Genomic DNA, 17,034 nt, shown 5'->3' on the forward strand with positions numbered 1-17,034 from the left:
CCAGGCTCCCAAATGCACACTGTCCTAGGCTTCTTTGCCAGATGCACCGCCTCTAAAATAAACCCTATCTCAGTCTTCCATCTCCCCTTATGTACATTTCTATTATTGACTCCGTGTCAAGGCTACAGTCTGGGATACACTAGAACAGGGCCGTTGTTCTTAAATTATGCTAATAAAGTTCATTGAGGATGCTGAGGCTCTTCAGGCACTAAGTTATCTGTGTGAGTGTACTCTGCCTTGCTGATGCGGCTGTAATTTTCCAAGGGACAAAGGTTAGGCCTCTCTTTTTCCAAAATGCCTAAAATAGGCTTCACTGCACATTATCATCTCTGCCAGTGTCCTGAACTGAAGAGATGGCAACAACAAGTGCACACAGTGCCACCCCCCACGCCCCTGGCCCTCACAGACATGGCTAATCGAGTTTACACTCCCACCCACCGATCAGCAGTACTCCATAAGGAAGACACTACTAACCCACTGGAGATGCCAAAGGAGGTGAAAATGATTTGTGCCTCATCCCAGTCTAGCCAGAACGTACGTGTGGTGTTCGATGGGCACAGAGTCTGTTGCAGGGGGTGGGGGGAATGGGAGGATGTTTCTTCTTTAAAAATACTGCCCACCCCATACATGGCTTCTGAGCATTTCTTTGGGCATTAGAGACCTTATTCTGTCTCCTTAGGTCCACCTCCCCACCCCTTTCTTTTTGTTGTCTCACAGCCTTTTGAGATCAGCGGGTGTAAATTATTAAATTATAAGTCCTGGTGTCATATCGCTACTACGTTCTATAATCTGACACTGGAGAAGGGGAACAAAGGGCAGAATGTGTGATGAATCCATAAAATTGGACCCCCGCACCTCCACTTGGTGTCCCGAGCCATCTCTCAAATACCCATGCGATTACATTAACCTGCCCCACCCTTCATACCCAGCCACAGCTGGGAGAGGTGGGGCGGGACAAGGATACCTGGGAAAGGAAAGCAAGAGATTTCCCAAACTCCAAGGCACATGACTTTAGGCCTCAGCCGTTTGAGCTTATAAAATGAAGGCCTGGCTGAGACACCTCCTAAAGGGTTGGGGAACTATACATTTATTACTCTGCATATCCACTGCCTCGTCCCCTACGAACGGCTATCCCTTTTGTGATAACAGGCCAGCGTGGGATTGATAAGGCAGCAAGCAGGACATCGGGCTGTGTTCCACGGGGTGTGTGACAAGCCCAACCTGCAGTCACATGGTGTCCTTTCTCCGTGCACTCAGTGGGACCTCAGATCTCCCACACTAATGATGATGATGACAAGTGGCGATTTCGAAGGCCTCTCTTGTTTACCATCTAAAGGCCTCTCAGTGCCCCGTGTGAGTCGAGTAGAGATTCCCGCATCCCGTGTACACCCTCCACCATAGCAAAGACCTAATTTAGACAGAGGCAAATTAGCTCTGTGGGGTGAAATGCATTAACCAAGTCTCCCAAACAGCACAAATCTAATTAACTGAAAATCAAAATTGCAAAGCTGCTGAAAAAGATTTCCATGGGAGAAGTCTCCTAAGGATTGAAGGAAAGTTGTGGGCCATGTGACCTGCGTAATCCAAGTCTCAGCACTAAACCAGGATAAATGCTGCCTGGGTGTTTCGGGTTTGTTTGCCTTTTCCACTGATGTTTGTTTTCTCTAGATCACCTTTATCACCGGTGGGCTCTGGAGGGCTTATCTGGTACACACAACAGCCATGAAAAGCATCCATCCCTAGGAGTGGGTGGGCCTAGCCTTCCAGAACCTAGGGAGCTATGGGAAATCAGTACAAAGCTTCCAGAAAACCTGGCAGGGAATGCCTCTCCTACTCCTGCACATCTGCTCCCCACCCCAACTTCACCTCTGCCAGGATCCCCCTCACCCAACAGATGTTGCAACCAATGTCCTCTAGCAGAGACACGGTAATAATGACAGGCCTCTCTGCCTTTGTCCCTCCAACTCTGACCTTTCCAAACAAGACAGCAGGGAACACAGGGCTGCTTTGGGCCCTAGCTCGTGGTAAAAATAGTTTCATGCCTTCCACACCCCACCCCCACGACCAAACCCTCACACCTGTTTTAAACACCTCCCCATCCCACCAGCCATTCTCGATGCTGGCTGCAACAGAGGATCATACAGGGAGACTGCAAACACTCCCAAAGCTTACTCCACAGGCTGACCAAGGACACTGGAACCCCACAAGATTGACCACAATGGCGTCTGAGGCCAAGGAAAAGACTTGGAGCTCTAGAGCAGCACTTTCGAAGCTGCAGCAGGCCCCTGATTCACGTGGGCGATGTTGCTGAAATGCCAATGCTCAACTGAGCAGCTCCAGGGTGGGGCCTGGGATTCTACACCTAAGCCAGGCTCCATGTTAGCATCCTATCATCAGTCCACACTGCTCTGCCAGGTTCCAGACTACGAATTCCAAGACTCCTCAGCATGATGCTGGAGACCCTTATGATCTATTTTTTTCTCCTTTCCCTTTTCCTTCTCTTGGCAGTACCCGACTTCCATGCCGCACAATGCACACAGCTCTGCAGGTGTTCACTGCTCTTTCTTTCCTCTGTGGCTGTGCCCAGCTGTTCCCCTGACTGGGAAAGTCCTCAGTCTTCATCCTCTCCCATCTACTGTGGGGGGAACTGTGCCCCCTGCAAAAATGTTGAATTCTTATAACCCCCAGGACTTCTAAAGGTGACCATATGTAAAGATCTTTACAGGGGTAATTAAGCAAAGGGGGAACTCCCAGAACTGCATCATTGTTCTTGAATAAGAAGAGTAACTGAATAACTGAACCATCCTAAATAAGACCTTGGACCCCCCCCCCCCCAGCTATGAGACAAGATGTTTCTGATGCTGAAGTCACCCAGTCTGTGATACTAGACCCTATTTCAGGATTCAGTCTGGTCTCCTGTCCGGGGAGGCTGTCCCACATAGGTCAGGCTCCTTGATCATTCTTTGGACCGCCCACAGTCTCTGACCAGCTCACCTGACCCTCTGCTACCTATAATACCCTGCCTACCACAATGTCTGGGATATACAAGGTATCCATCAATTTGACCTGGGGACAGAAGTGAAAGCAATGACCTCCTCCTGCCATCAGGAACTTCCTTCCTATGGAGGTAGATGCCTCCATCTGCCTGTCCCTGCCAGGGCCTGCTGCTGCTTTCCCTACTCGTTTCCCTCCAGGCCACCAAGAGAAATCACTCTTTTCAGCTGAGTTTTGGGGTGTGTGTGTGTGTGTGTGTGTGTGTGTGTGTGTGTGTGTGTGTGTGTGTGTGTGTTTTAATCTACCATACTGAAATGCAAACTGCCAGGTGTTGGAGACACTGCCCTGCAGACATGGGGGCAGCTGGTTTCCACAGACTAGCATTTATCGCATTTGCAGTAAATACACAAAAAGGTCTTCCATTCAAAACCAGGAAGAGAGCATAATCCTTTTGTCAAAAGGCAGTGGTAACTAAACGCTGGGCAGAGTGTGCCCAGATCTGGACTGCTACTCTCCCACCCTGGGTGTGGACCTCCCCGTGTGTGGACATGTGTTATGCCAGAACAAGAGACCAAAGTAGCTGTCAGATGGACACATCTGATGGAGCACATGACCAGCTTCACCGCCACCCCGAGGAAGGCTGGCAACAGCGGGTGAGGTGGGGAAAGGAGTACCCGCCTTTGCGAAGGGGAACCTTGACCCTCCTTGGAATGAAGACTGTGCCCTAGCACACGTGTTTAGAGCAGAGCGTGTCCATTCATGCCAGCAACTACAAAATCCTGAACTCCTTCGTGTTCAAAGAACAGAGCAGAGAGAGCCTTGTTAAAAGTTAGGGTGTCCTCTGTGCCAGTAAACAGCAGCCCAGGCACCTTCCGCAATTTCCTTTTTCCTTTTCACACAGAACCAGAAAAATGAAAGGATCACTTTCTCTGCAGGGTCAGTTTACATTCGGAAGACTGCATGGTCTGCTCTTCTCAAGGTTACCAGGCTAGCCAGCCTTGAAGCTCCTCCGTAGCATTTTCTCCCCCCACCAGGCACAGCCCTGGGGCTGGGAGGAACCCAGCCACCTCGGAGGTGCTACCGCATGGCAACCAGGTTTCCTCTGCTGGAGGCTCTGAGATGATTTTCAAAAGGGGTAGGGCTGACTGGGACTGTTCCATGACCCACCAAAGGCTTAGGACTTCAGGCACTTTCTAAGTCTCCTGGAACAGCGAGGAGTTGGTCTCTCACTGCATGCAGAGTCATCGTGATCCCTTTTACCAAGTGTCCATTGCAAAACAAGACTTCACAATCCAAGGAGATTTGTCCCTGCCCAAGAAACATGTCTGCCTCAAGCTGTTCAAGGATGGCCCAGAATCCTTTCATTATCTACTTCGAGGTCAAAGGCCTGACGCTTCATACGCCCATCACTGACCTCCACAGCCAAAATCCTTTCTACACTTGGAGGCATCAAAAGCCTCTAGGAACAAGCCTCCAATAGGACCAGACCCCAAAGTCCTGTTTCCTACGAACAACAGTAATGAGGTATTCCTGTGCCTCACAGAAACTCACTAAATCCTCATGGCAAAGGTCCTGAGTAGTTAGTTATTGCCATTCCGGTTGAAATACATCATTATGCCTTTTGTGCTGACAAGAAAACTGAGTGAGGGGGTACGCACAACATGCCCACACTCTCCACACACAAAGAAGCAGAAAAGGATTTGAACTCAGGTCTGCCTGGCCTCGGGCCCTCTTCAAAAGCAAGCCCCATGGCAGCAGAAACTCTTGACCTCTGTCCAGCCTCCACCTGCCAAGCATTAAGAGGCAAGGACGCACACTGATGTCCCCACTGAACAGGTAGAATGTCTCAGGCCAAGGGAAGAACTAAGTTGCCCCTCTCCCTTCTCTTGGGAAGCAAAGACAAGCTCCTCCCTGTGCTTCCCGTGTAAGAAGACACGTTCTCAGAGACATCATCACTTCTATGAGTTCTGCACTCTCAGGCCTGTTGTCACCAGGCATCTTGTGCCAGCACATTCCGGAAGACCAGCAATGTGCCAACTACCCCAGAAGCAACTCAAGAGGCAGTACATGGATTCCTACCTGGGGATACAGAGGCAAGATGCAGCTCCAAGCAGGCCAGGGGCCAGGAAGGAAGGAAACATCACTAGGGAAGGTGTGGCTCACCTTCTCCCACCTCAGCTTCTAGACACACCAGGTCTGAACCGACACAAACACTCACTCACTCACCAAAGTCCAATCCTTCCCACTCCAAATCACCACCGGGAGCCAGGCTCAGGAAGCCCAGGAAGCGGGGGTCCGACAGATAGCGCCAGACCCTTGCTTGTGTTGTGTCTGACGGCAAACCGGGCTGCTTCTGAACCCATTGATTCCCAAAGCGATTTACTGGAGCCTTGAGTCATGATTTCTCTCTCCTTCCTTCTGGCTGTCATCCGTAGACATAAAGAGTCCCAAGCAGGGACTCTGCCCCCCAGATGGAACTGCCGCCTGGCAATCTAGGATTCCCCTCAAGTTACAAGCTTATTGGTGAAGACATTTCCTAATAACCACAGCACATACCTGTGCACCGACTTCAGCCACAGACACAATGGGTATACCACACAAACGCCCCAGTGCACATCCATGCTGTAACACACACTTTCCCACAACCGGGCCATATAACAAAGCGGCCAACAGAGGTTTAAAACGACTTATTCTCTAAACCCATTCTGGAAGTGACTGGTGGTAGGAGGGAATCTAAGCTGTGAGAAAGCCCAAAGCAATTTCAGGATAAAACTGGCACTAGGGGGTACCTACCATCCAAGGAACAAGAGGAGCCCACTCTGAACACAGCCTCCAGCTCACAGGTGAGGCAGACGCACTGCCAAGTTCCTTAGCCCCGAACATGAAGCTAAAACTCCCTGTGATGATCTGGCCCAGGAGAACAGAGGAACTACAGAATTGCAAATGTTCAGAGTCTCAGTGGGGCGCTCTGACTTATTGAAGAATATTAACATTTCTTTTCAAAGGCTTTCTCGGCCCACAGAAAACCTGGCTGGCATGGCTAAGACGACTAGTTAGTCCTCTCTGCATGATCTCATGAGGGCTAATAGCTGAGGAGGTGGCCTCACCAGCTCATACAAAGAGCATCCTCACCTGGAAGTCTGGAAGCAGCGGGACAACTTTGGATACATCAGCCTTAGGTGTCAATTTTGTCAACAGTGCCACAGGGCAAATAAAACAGCCTCAGGTCCTGTACTATTGAAACTTTCCCTTTCTGGAACCATCAACGAAGATGAGGAAAACCTACCAGGAAAAGAGGTTAGCCTCAAGGGTACCATGGAGCTGAAAGGGGCTATGCCTTCCTCAGAAGGCAGTCTCAGACGTCCCTTGGGGCTGGAGGATGTAGCGTTGGGGCCTGATGTGAAATGAGCAACCACAGAAAGACAAGCAGACCTGCAAAATGGCTCACAGCTATCCAAGCTCACACAGCACCTTGGGCAAACACAGCTACCCACACCAAGTGAAAGTCGGTGGAAAATGCAATCAAAAGGATCGGGACTCCAAGGAAAAGACACCACAGGGGAAGGGCCAGTGCTGGGCCAGCAAGGGTATGAGCAAAGACACCTGTGAGTCCTGTGCAAGACAGAGCTCCAGATTCTATTCCCTCATCCGTAGCCTGGGGCACTGATCTGCGATGGCTCACACCTGTGATTCCAGCACGAGGGAGGCTGAGACAGGACAGCTGCATGTTGGAAGCCAGACTGGGCTACACAGCAGGATGCTGCCTCAGAAAGAGAGAGAGTGGGGAAGAAAACTGCTTCACGAGACATGAAGAGAAATTATAAAGACAAAGTTCACACACGAGCTTGGCACTTGGAAGGGGACTGGCACTTGTGACACCTAATTATGTTCTGGAACAGTGGTTCTCAACCTGTAGGTCGAGACCCCTTGGAGTCAAGCAACCTTTTCAATTCAGTTCAACCTTTTCAACCCAAAACAATCAGAAGACACAGAAATCTGTGTTATGATTCACAACTAGCAAAATCAGTTACAAAATAGCAATGGAAATAATTTAATGGTTGGTAGAACTGTATTAAAGGGTCATAGCCTTAGGAAGGTTGAGAACCACTGTTCTAGAATGTTCTGACCATCATTTCACATTATCTTTGAAACAACCTTGCAAAATATCCATGATGGCAGAGGTGGTTAGTAGGACAGGCTGAGTAAACTTTATTCAATATTCTTGATACCAGAAGAATTTCAAGTTCCTGTTTTGTTTTTTAATATTTGCTATAATCCAGAATTAGATGTCTTTGAGATAGGGCCCAAGTCTAAACACAGCACTCGTTTATCTTCTGTGTATACCTTGAACACACAGCCTGCAGCTAATCTTAGGCAATATTTCTAGTGTGCCGGATTTGACTGCAACAAACCCATCACAACAACATGTGTGGAATTTTCCACTTGTGATTCTGTGAGGAAGACTTCAGATTCGAGGTGTTCAACCCAGGGCACCCTTCCTGTTGGATTAACTCCAAACTACTCCTATCTACTCAGCCAGCAGACAACCCTACCTTATTTATTCCTTAAAACCAGCCAGGATGCAGAGATGGTTCCTGTGTTACAAATGAAGGACCCTGGACCCGGAACTGACAAATGGTATCGCCAAGCCCACGGTGAAGCAAAGGAACACAAGTGCCTCCACTCACTCTTGGAATACTCACTGAGCACTTCTAACTCTTTGGAAACACTTGAAAGGGAGATGAGAATTGGACAGGCATTGTCTCTGCCATTGCACTCTCCAGCCAACAAAAACCCAAGCAAACAAGCGATTGCTTCAATAGGAGCTAACAGAGTTTTCTAGAGAACCAGAACCAGGGAATAGAGAGACTGACTGACAACTTTAGTTCCAACACTCAGGAGGCAGAAGCAGGCAGATCTCTGGTCTATAGAGTGAGTTCCAGGACAGCTCCAAAGCTACAGAGAAACTCTGTCTCGAAAAACAAAAAATTCAGAGATCTGTCTGCCTCCAGAGTCCCCATCCCCACCCACCCCCACCCCCGCAAATTTCCTTTTTCAAGCCTAGACTCTCCAGCTAAAGATGTCTGCCTGGGGTATGACATGGTATCCACATGCCACGTTTTCTTCCATACAGGAAAACATGGTGTGTGCACTAAAGAGTGTCAGAGCTGGCTGCAAGGTGGTATGTGAACATGGTGAAAAGCAAAGGGAGTGTGCACATCTAACCAAACTCTCAAAGCTCCATAGACATGAGGGGACCCACACAGTCTCCGTCCTGCCCATGCACTTAGGGTTTTTTACTTGGTTTAGGGTTACTGTTGCTATGATGAAACACCATAACCAAAAGCAACTGGGGGAGGAAAGGGTTTATTTGACTCATTCTGTATTACAATTCCTCACTGAGAGCAGGTAAGGGCAGGAACCTGGAGGCAGGAGCTGATGCAGAGGCCATGGAGGAGAGCTGCTTACTGGCTTCCTCCTCATGGCTTGCTCAGTCTGCTTTCTTATAGAACTCAGGACCACCCTGGCTGGGCCAGCCCTGATCTATTACTAATTAAGAAAATGCCTGAAGAGAAAACTGACTCTAAGAAATGTCCAGAGACCTACAAGGATGATCCCAACTAACAATTTGAGCAACATGGAAAGGCTATCTTAAATGCCTTTCCCTGATAATGAGATTGATGACTAACTTATCCACCATCATAGAGCCCTCATCTAGTAGCTAATAGAAACAGAAGCAGACACAGCTCAACACTGAGCAGAACTGGAATCCAGATGCAGAGAGGGAGGAGTGATAAGAAAATGGGGTCAAGACCAGGCTACAGAAACCCACAGAGACAGCTGACCTGAACAAGGAGGAGCTCATGGACCCCCAGACTGATAGCTGGGAAGCCAGCATTGTACCGACTCAGACCCCCTGAACATGGGAATCAGTTAGAAGGCCTGGGCAGTCTAAGGGACCTGGTGCACAAAAGGACTTTGGGAGCACACTCCCCATGGAGGGATACCCCCTTAACCTAGAGGCAGGAGGGAGGGCCTAGTTCCTAACCCAAATGACTTGACAGATTTTGATGATCCCTCCTGGAAGGCATCACCCTCCCTGTGGAGTGGGGAGTGGGGTATGGGATGGGAGGGTGAGGGACTTAGGAGGTAGAGAGGGAGAGAGGTGGAGAGGGAGGAAAAGGGAACTGGGATCGATATATAAAATAAGAAAAAAATTAAAAATTTTAAAAAAAGAAAATGTCCTACACGAAGTACCTATGCCCCTTCCTTACAGAGACATTTTCTCAATTGGGGGTCCCTCCACTCAGATGACTCTAGCTTGTATCAAGTCGACATAAAACAAGCCAGCAAAAACTCCAATCATCAATCTCATCAGCATGTGAAATGGTCTGCATAAAACACTAGGCTGGATGGACAGTTTGCCACACTCTACCACAGGGCCGTGTGTGCTGGACTGAAGGTGAGCCTAACTCGGTAAGCAGCCGGTCTCAGTGGGAAGTGTTCATTTGCTCTCATTAGCAGGCAGGAACAGCTCTTCACTACAGGCCGCATGAACTCCAAGCCCCAGAAGGCCCGCAGGTGGTAAGGGACAGGCAGAGACAAACTCAAAAAGGCAACTAGACAAGCTCTTCCTCACTGAATAAAATGAAATAAGTGAGGCAGAATCCAGTGGTCCCAGAGCTCACAGTCACTGTCTACATCCTGTGGGGAGGTGGGAGCCATGCCCTGAATGGATGGATGGTAAGAAAGAAAAGCCCACCAGGCCTGGGATCCTTGCTCATTTTGTCCCCTGCTGTGTCCTTGGCGCACACAGCAGGTATCCAACAAATACCTATTTACTGTACGTGCCTAAACCATAATGCAGCATCAATGCGACATCCTCTTTGCATTTGTTTTGTCCTTGTCTTTGTTTGATGGTTGTTGTTATTGTTTTGTTTTTGTTTTGAGACGGGATCTGGCTATGTTGTCCAGGTTGACTGCTGCAAGCATCTGAACTCAAGTACTCCCTTGGCTTCAGTCTTCCATGGCCAAGACTCCAAATGTGCCCAACCATGCATACCTACATCATATTTCCTTCAAATAAACAGTGCGGACAGTTTGAAATCCGACAGCATAGCTGGGGCCGTCCACACTACTCGTGGGTACATGAGGTGTTATCAACATTCAGAAGAGGTCAGAGGGAAAGTCAACTCAACAGGAAAAGAGACACAGCATCGGTAACCCTGGCCTCCACGGAACCTCAGAGCCCATGCAAGTGAATTCCAACCTGCACGTCAGACTCCATGGCATGGGAGCACATCCCCAGAGCAGCTGTGAGGGCTACACTCGGCACTCTGGATCCATCTTTCTTTCCCACAAGGAGGGCCCGATGTCACAACAAGGGACGTGTGTTTTGACTCCGTTAGCTCTGGCTCTGGCAGCAAAGGGCCTCTCTGGCACCACAGCAGATTCTTCTTCCAGAATGTTAATTTATTAACTCTTCCTGAAAGCTATCTGTTTGGAAGGAGCATGCCCAATCAGCTCAGGGTGAATGCGTGTTGCTAAGGAAAAGAGCAAAGGAAGCAGATCCTCCCTTACCTTCCCCTCAACACCAGGACTCCAGGGACACCTGGCTTTTTCTCTGCACCCTGACTGTCAAGCCAGCCAGTAAGGCCCCTCCTCCAGCACTAATGAGACAGCAAATGTACCATGAGTCAGACATGAGATCTGCTGTTGCTCCCGATGGGGTATTTTGCAAACCCACATATCCTAGCCCTTAATTCTGACTAAAGGCTCTTCCCAAAGTCTGGGCTGAAAAAGTACCTTTCCAGAACCTCAAGTCTACCTCCTGTCCATTCCTCCCTGACCTATGACTATTTTCTCCCTATCTGAATGCCTCCCCAAGATGGTGAGCTTCCTGTAGTCCAAGCCCTAGCCAGTCCTATTTCTGCTCTCTCCCAAGCCCCTCAAAAAATCCTTGTACACAGTGGATATTCAGTCAGTGCACATCCCCAAGGGTGGACTGCACAGTCTTTGTAAGAAAGACCCTCATAGGGAGGTCTTTTTCCAAGGACTGTGTGACCAGGTTACATCCCATGTTCAAGGAAACCTAACCAAAACTAGCTTAATGCTCAAACACAGATAATCGGTACTGGGGCCAGAGTTCTGAGCAAGTGCTTCCTAGTTACTCCTTTCCCACAAATCCAGGCATTCCTGCTACAGCTTCTTTCTGACCTCTCCCCTTTGGATGAGTGCCACAACCCTGCACTCCCTCTCCTCCAGGGCCTCCATGTTTCAGGAACACACACACACACACACACACACACACACACACACACACAGACACAGACACACACACACACACACACACACACACACACACACACCCCTCAGATCCTCCTGAAAGCCTCTGTGACTGTTAACTTCCTTTGGCAACAAACTGGGTCCCACCTTGTAACGCCCATGGCTCTGGGGAGAAGAGAGAGACTACCATTTTCTTTATCAAAACACCCCAGCCTAACAGGAGCACACTGAACACATGAACTGACAGGCATCTACAGTGGCCTAATACAACAACAAACCACTCATTGTAGGTTTATTTTAGGAAGAACTTTTTCTCAAATAATAACAGGACCTTTTTTTTTTTTTTTTTTTTTTTAAAGACCCACTAGCTCACCAGACAAACAAAATCAGTGATTATTAGCTGTCAGGTTCCCACCTAGACCTTGTCCTAAGCTCAGGTGGCATAGCTGTATCCCCTACTATAAACAGGCTCTAGCCTCTGACAGTGCCCCTTAACACTGTGTTTCTAAACATGTCACACAGGACCCAAAGCCTCTGCTTTGTCCCACCACCCTCTCAGGGGGTTCTGAGCATACCCACCCCAGCCCATGTCCTAACAGAACACTTTCCCCGGAAGCAGCTTCCCTTCCCCCAGGTGCTAAAGCAGATTTTCCTTCTCAGTTCCCAGCACATCAAAGGTCTATTTTCACATAAAAGCATTCAACTGAACAAGTAGTAAAACAAAGACTGCCTCCCCCAAAGCCACAGGGTTCTCCCTGCCCAACTGGTCTTCATTCAGGTTTGGGGAACCACCCTAAGACACCCAAGGGGATCGCTGCTATGGCTACTCCCCTCCCCGCCCTGCTCAGGCCTCCACACACCAACATACCCCACCCCACCCTGGTCCCAGGGCCTGCCAGACAGCACTTTGGGGCTGATGCTTGCTTGGGGCTGTCCCTAGTGCCTCCCTGAAGTCATTCCTTCCCCCAAGGTCTATTGCCACCAACCCTGGGGACCCTGCTTGAGTTCTAATTTATTTGCCTGTTTATACTAAAAAGAACAACATGCCCCTATCAAGCAAAAAAGAGATGGGAGCTGAAGCCAATTTGCTGTCACCCGTGGGCTTTTAATAAAATAAAGGGTCAACAGAAGGAAGCATCAACTTCATCAGGCTCTTAAAACACCACACACGCCAAACTCTCACAGCACTGAAAAGTGTGTCTGATTCTGTCCCAAGGCATGAGAGCAGCCTGAAGAAGACAAGGCCTACCCACCACACAGCTGGGGGTCCGTGGCATCTAATGTGTTAGTGCCTAGGCTCCACACCCTAAAGAAAGCAAATGTGATGCTCACCCTGGTCAGTGATTAGTGACATGAAATCACAGCCACAAGAAAGGCAGGAGTGAATGAGGGAGGAGGGCAATGAAAACAACTACATGGAACCTAGCATAGCCTCGGAACAGTTCCCATTCAAACCCAACTCCCAATGCGCTGTGACACAGCAATCCTAATACACTCCTGCACACACCCCTGATGTGTATGGCGGCCCTGCCTCAGAGAGCCACACAAGTAAAAATGAACACCAGGACTCAAGATAAAGGTGTCAGACATGCAAACCCCAGTCTGTCCCTTTTCTATTTTGTTATCTTTGTTTTGAAGCAGGGTCTCACTGTATAGCTTGGCCTGTCCTGGAACTTTCAACCCTCCCACCTCAACCTCCCAGGTGTTAAGATTAAACATCAGTCTTGAGGAAAATCAAGTTTTCTTACGTGGAGTACAAGGTGAACAAATTTAAGGCAAAATTATCAAAAAGTCTACCACATGGCAAATAGGTGGGTGTTCATTCCCACTTGCACTCCGTACTGTGTGTATGTGTGTGTGTGTGTGTGTGTGTGTGTGTGTAGTATGTGTAAGGTGAATTATTAAATTAAACTCAAGTTGCACTGTTCTCTTGGTGCCCGCCTTCTTCCTTTGGGACCCTCGCACTCTGGAGAAGCTGGCTTGTTGAGGGTCCTCAATAGTAACTACCACCTTTCCCCTCGAGCTAAGTACAGCAACTAGGGGTTGGGGAGGGGGGAATTTAGGCCAAAGGGGAACTGTAGCTACTCACATCACAAATCAAGAGTTAGTCTAGCAAGCTGTTATTCACACCACATAGTGGGGTTGGAACCACACAGCTAATACTTTTCTGGGCCATTTTCCTCAATAAGGTGAATCTGAGTACCCATAGCCTTGTATATCACTCCCCCCCCCAAGAGAAGAAACAGGGCCTGCCAGTGGCTTCCTAGAATCCAACAACTCAGAGGCAAACATCATCCCTCACCCACTGATAGGATGTGCTCGGAATCCCTCTGGGTGAGTGTCTCCCATGGGGCATTACGAGTGGACGTGGATTCTGCTGCAGTTTGGATCTTCAACAGCTCCCGAAGGGCCATGTGTCAAAGGACTACGTGGATAACACGCTTAAAAGGTGGCAGAACCTTTAAGAGGGAAAGCTACGGGGAGGTGCTTAGGTTATTAGGGACGTGATCTGGAAGAGGACTATGGAACTCCAGTGTCTTCTTTTGCTTCCTGGCCGCCAGATGAGCTGTTTTGCTGCCCTATCCCCACCACCAAGGGATACCTCAACAAAAATAAACCTTTCTCTTTGTAAACTGAGTCTCAGATATTTTGTTACAGTAACAGAACGCTGACTAACACAGATTCCTTCTTCCAGAAACTCTAATAATCCCTAGTCCTTTCAGCTCGACATATCATTATTCCCCTCTGCTCCAGGAAGTCCTAAGAGTTACTAGTGGCCAAAGGTTGAGTATCCCCTGCCTTACCCAAACTGCCCTCATTTGCACTACACCCCAACCCTTGTGTCTACCTGTGGTTTCACTTATCCATACTCTGAGGATATCCTCAGGTCTCAGTCACCTGGAACTTCCAGGAAGGGACTTCCTGTGTCCATGCTTGTCTCCAGCCACACAAAGGGATCTGTTCCATGTTCATCAATCCCTTCCCCAATACACTCACCACTGCTCCAAGTCTGACCTTGGAATCCTAAGGCAGCATCTGTTCCAGGAAGCTAACCATAGGTACTCTGACTGACTGATCCTCCTCCTCTCCTCTCCTCCCCCTCCTTCCTTCTTCCCTCCCTCCCTCTCTCCAACGAGGAGCTTCCTCCTCAGACCCTACCCGATTCCAGTACTATTACCATCCCACTACATCATAAGACACCCCTGCATCTTCTCTCCTTGTTGAAACACACAAGAATCTAATATGATCTGAATCAAGTCCTACCTGTTCTGAGATACAACATAAATAGTACCAATGATAATCTCCACTTACTGTAAATTTATAAGGCACCCAGCACTGTGCTGGGCAACCTAAAGGTATGCACACAAGAAGACAACCAATTCCCATATACAGAGCCATCCTAAGAGACTCGGTCAACCGGAAAGCATACTACAAAAAGATATTCATACTAGGGACCTGTCACTGTAAGCCTCAATAGATATTTGTGGTATAATACAGGAGATGGGGGACGTGGGGAAAGGAGGGGAGGAAGGGTGGAGGGGAGGAGGGAGGGAGGGAGGGAGGGAGGGAGGGAGGGAGGGAGGGAGGGAGGGACAGATTTTTAACTTGTCATTGGGCTGGGAAGGAGCCCTGGGAAATGTCCCTTGCAATGCTGTACATTTTCTACAGGCTAGTTTTTAATCTTAACCACACACTATATGTGGAATAGGAACATTTATTTAAAACAAAAAGATGACAAAATTCATCTCCCCGGAAACTCCCAATCAGGGATCTAGAACAAACCTTTATACTCATGGGATGAGAAGAAACAAGTTTGTTGAGGTTTTTTTTGTTTGTTTGTTTGTTTTTTTGTTTTGTTTTGTTTTTTAATGCAATTATCTGGTCCTCACAGGAGAATGAGACAATAGCTGTCCAGCTCAGGCAATGAATACCAATGGAATTAAAAGGAGACCCACTGGCTACCATTTTGCAGAGGGAAGACATGAGCGAGAGAAGGATCTGCTGTGGGGCCATGGGCACTGGCAAGCTCCCTGGTGCCCCTGAGGACTTACTTTCTCAGCCTCTAGAACAGGAAGAACCTGTCCTCCCTACACAGAGATCATTCCCAAAGCATAGAAACCAAATACACTCTCAACTATACCAACTCCCAAAGCCACCTTAAAGTCTGTTTCATCCTGAAATAACTTGGCACTGAAGCCCAAGCAAAGGCGGTTTAGAGGGTCCCCCGTTCGTTTGACTCAGCTTTCCCTCATGTTGCTAGCTTTCACCCCACACTACCTTGACCACAGTGTGCATGAAATCAACACCAGTGCAAGCTCCAGACTTCACCAGGGTTTCCTCTGACGGCCTTTCTCTGTCCTGGGCTCCACATTGGTATTTAACGTAACGTGCTTTAAAAACAAAAGTGTCTCATGATTGTCTATTCTGCCTAGGGAAGGAAATGTTCTGGTACTGAAGAGAAGCCTTAATCCTTCTCCTCACCATCAAAGCAGACAATCTTTGACAGGATCTACAGCCTCCAAGGGAACAGAGTCTGATCTGCAGTGAGATTAAAACCCCAGACAATGACCAAGCCTCTTAACCCTCCATAAGCAGCCACAGCCTTGGCCTCTCTCCACAGCAACTAGTCAGTATTTAAAAGTAATTTATGTTAATTGCAATCGGGTCTATATGAACATTACAAAGCAAGCTGGCTTCAAACAAAAAGGCTCAAGAGAGTAGCCTAACAAAAAAATTAATTTTGAAAAAGACCTATTTCTATTCCAACTTGTTTTTAAATATATGTTCTGAGTCACACATCATTAACCATCTCAATTTATTAATAATCTCAGGGCAACCAACTACCTCAGATCACGCAATGGTGAAATCTTGCATAAAAAAGAAGAAAATGAAATGTCTACACGCAAACATTAAGCAGGTATTCGGCTGTGATGACTGGGGGAGATGAGGGTTTTTGGCTTTTTTTTTTTTAACCAGAATTCAGTAGTTCAAACCAGTGTGAATGGGTAACTCAAACTTTGCAAAGAAAAGTTCTCCTTGCTGAGCATTCGATTATTTTAGAAATGACTGGTTCAAAGAAAATTCTCTGGAATTCCCTCCTCCTCCCCGGCCCTCCACAAAGGTTTTTGATGGGCGGAGATGGCCCCCGTATCTCAAAGACCCCCTTCTCTTAGCTAAGGAAATGACAGGGCTGTTTTGGCATTTTAAAGCGAGAACAAATACTTTAGCTATAAAATCCACTTTGTAGATTGAATCAACAAGACAGCTGTTTATACAGGAGCCTTTCCTCCCTGCTCCCCAACCCCCCCCCCCAGCCCCTCAGCAATTCCTAGCTGGGGAAAAAAAAAAAACCATTGGCTAGAACAAAGAAAAATGAAGTTTACAAAACAGGGAGAGGCAGCCACCACCAAAAGCCTCAACACTACCTCAGCCTGCTGCTTTGGGTGACCCCTCCCAACCCCCACTTATAAACGGAAGAGGGGGGGAAAGTGCCTCCAAGGGGAGGGCACTACTTTTTTTGAATGGCCACCAAGTGGGCTCATATTTGTGAAGCTTTCTCTTGGTGGCCATAGCATGACTCTTCTTTCTCTTCTCAAGGCTGTGATGTCCACTCTTTTTCAGCTGCAGACTCCCTTTGCTAACTGTGAGCCATCTCCCTAGCAAGCAGGGTGGCAGGGCCATCATAGGCTGCTAGGCAAAAGGTGCATTCATTCTGAATGACAGAAGGTGGGGGAAGATGGGAGCAGAGGCCAC

The 17,034-nt window shown here is 48.2% G+C and overlaps 1 protein-coding gene across 18 annotated transcripts in view; it reads right to left on the reverse strand.

The window, feature by feature from the left end:
* Positions 1–17,034, reverse strand: part of Msi2 (musashi RNA binding protein 2) — a 353,285-nt gene that overhangs the window by 304,399 nt on the left and 31,852 nt on the right. The gene's annotated exons all lie outside the window — the stretch shown is intronic.

This window comes from Phodopus roborovskii, unplaced genomic scaffold (assembly GCF_943737965.1).
Source record: "Phodopus roborovskii unplaced genomic scaffold, PHOROB, whole genome shotgun sequence".
NCBI lineage: Eukaryota > Metazoa > Chordata > Mammalia > Rodentia > Cricetidae > Phodopus > Phodopus roborovskii.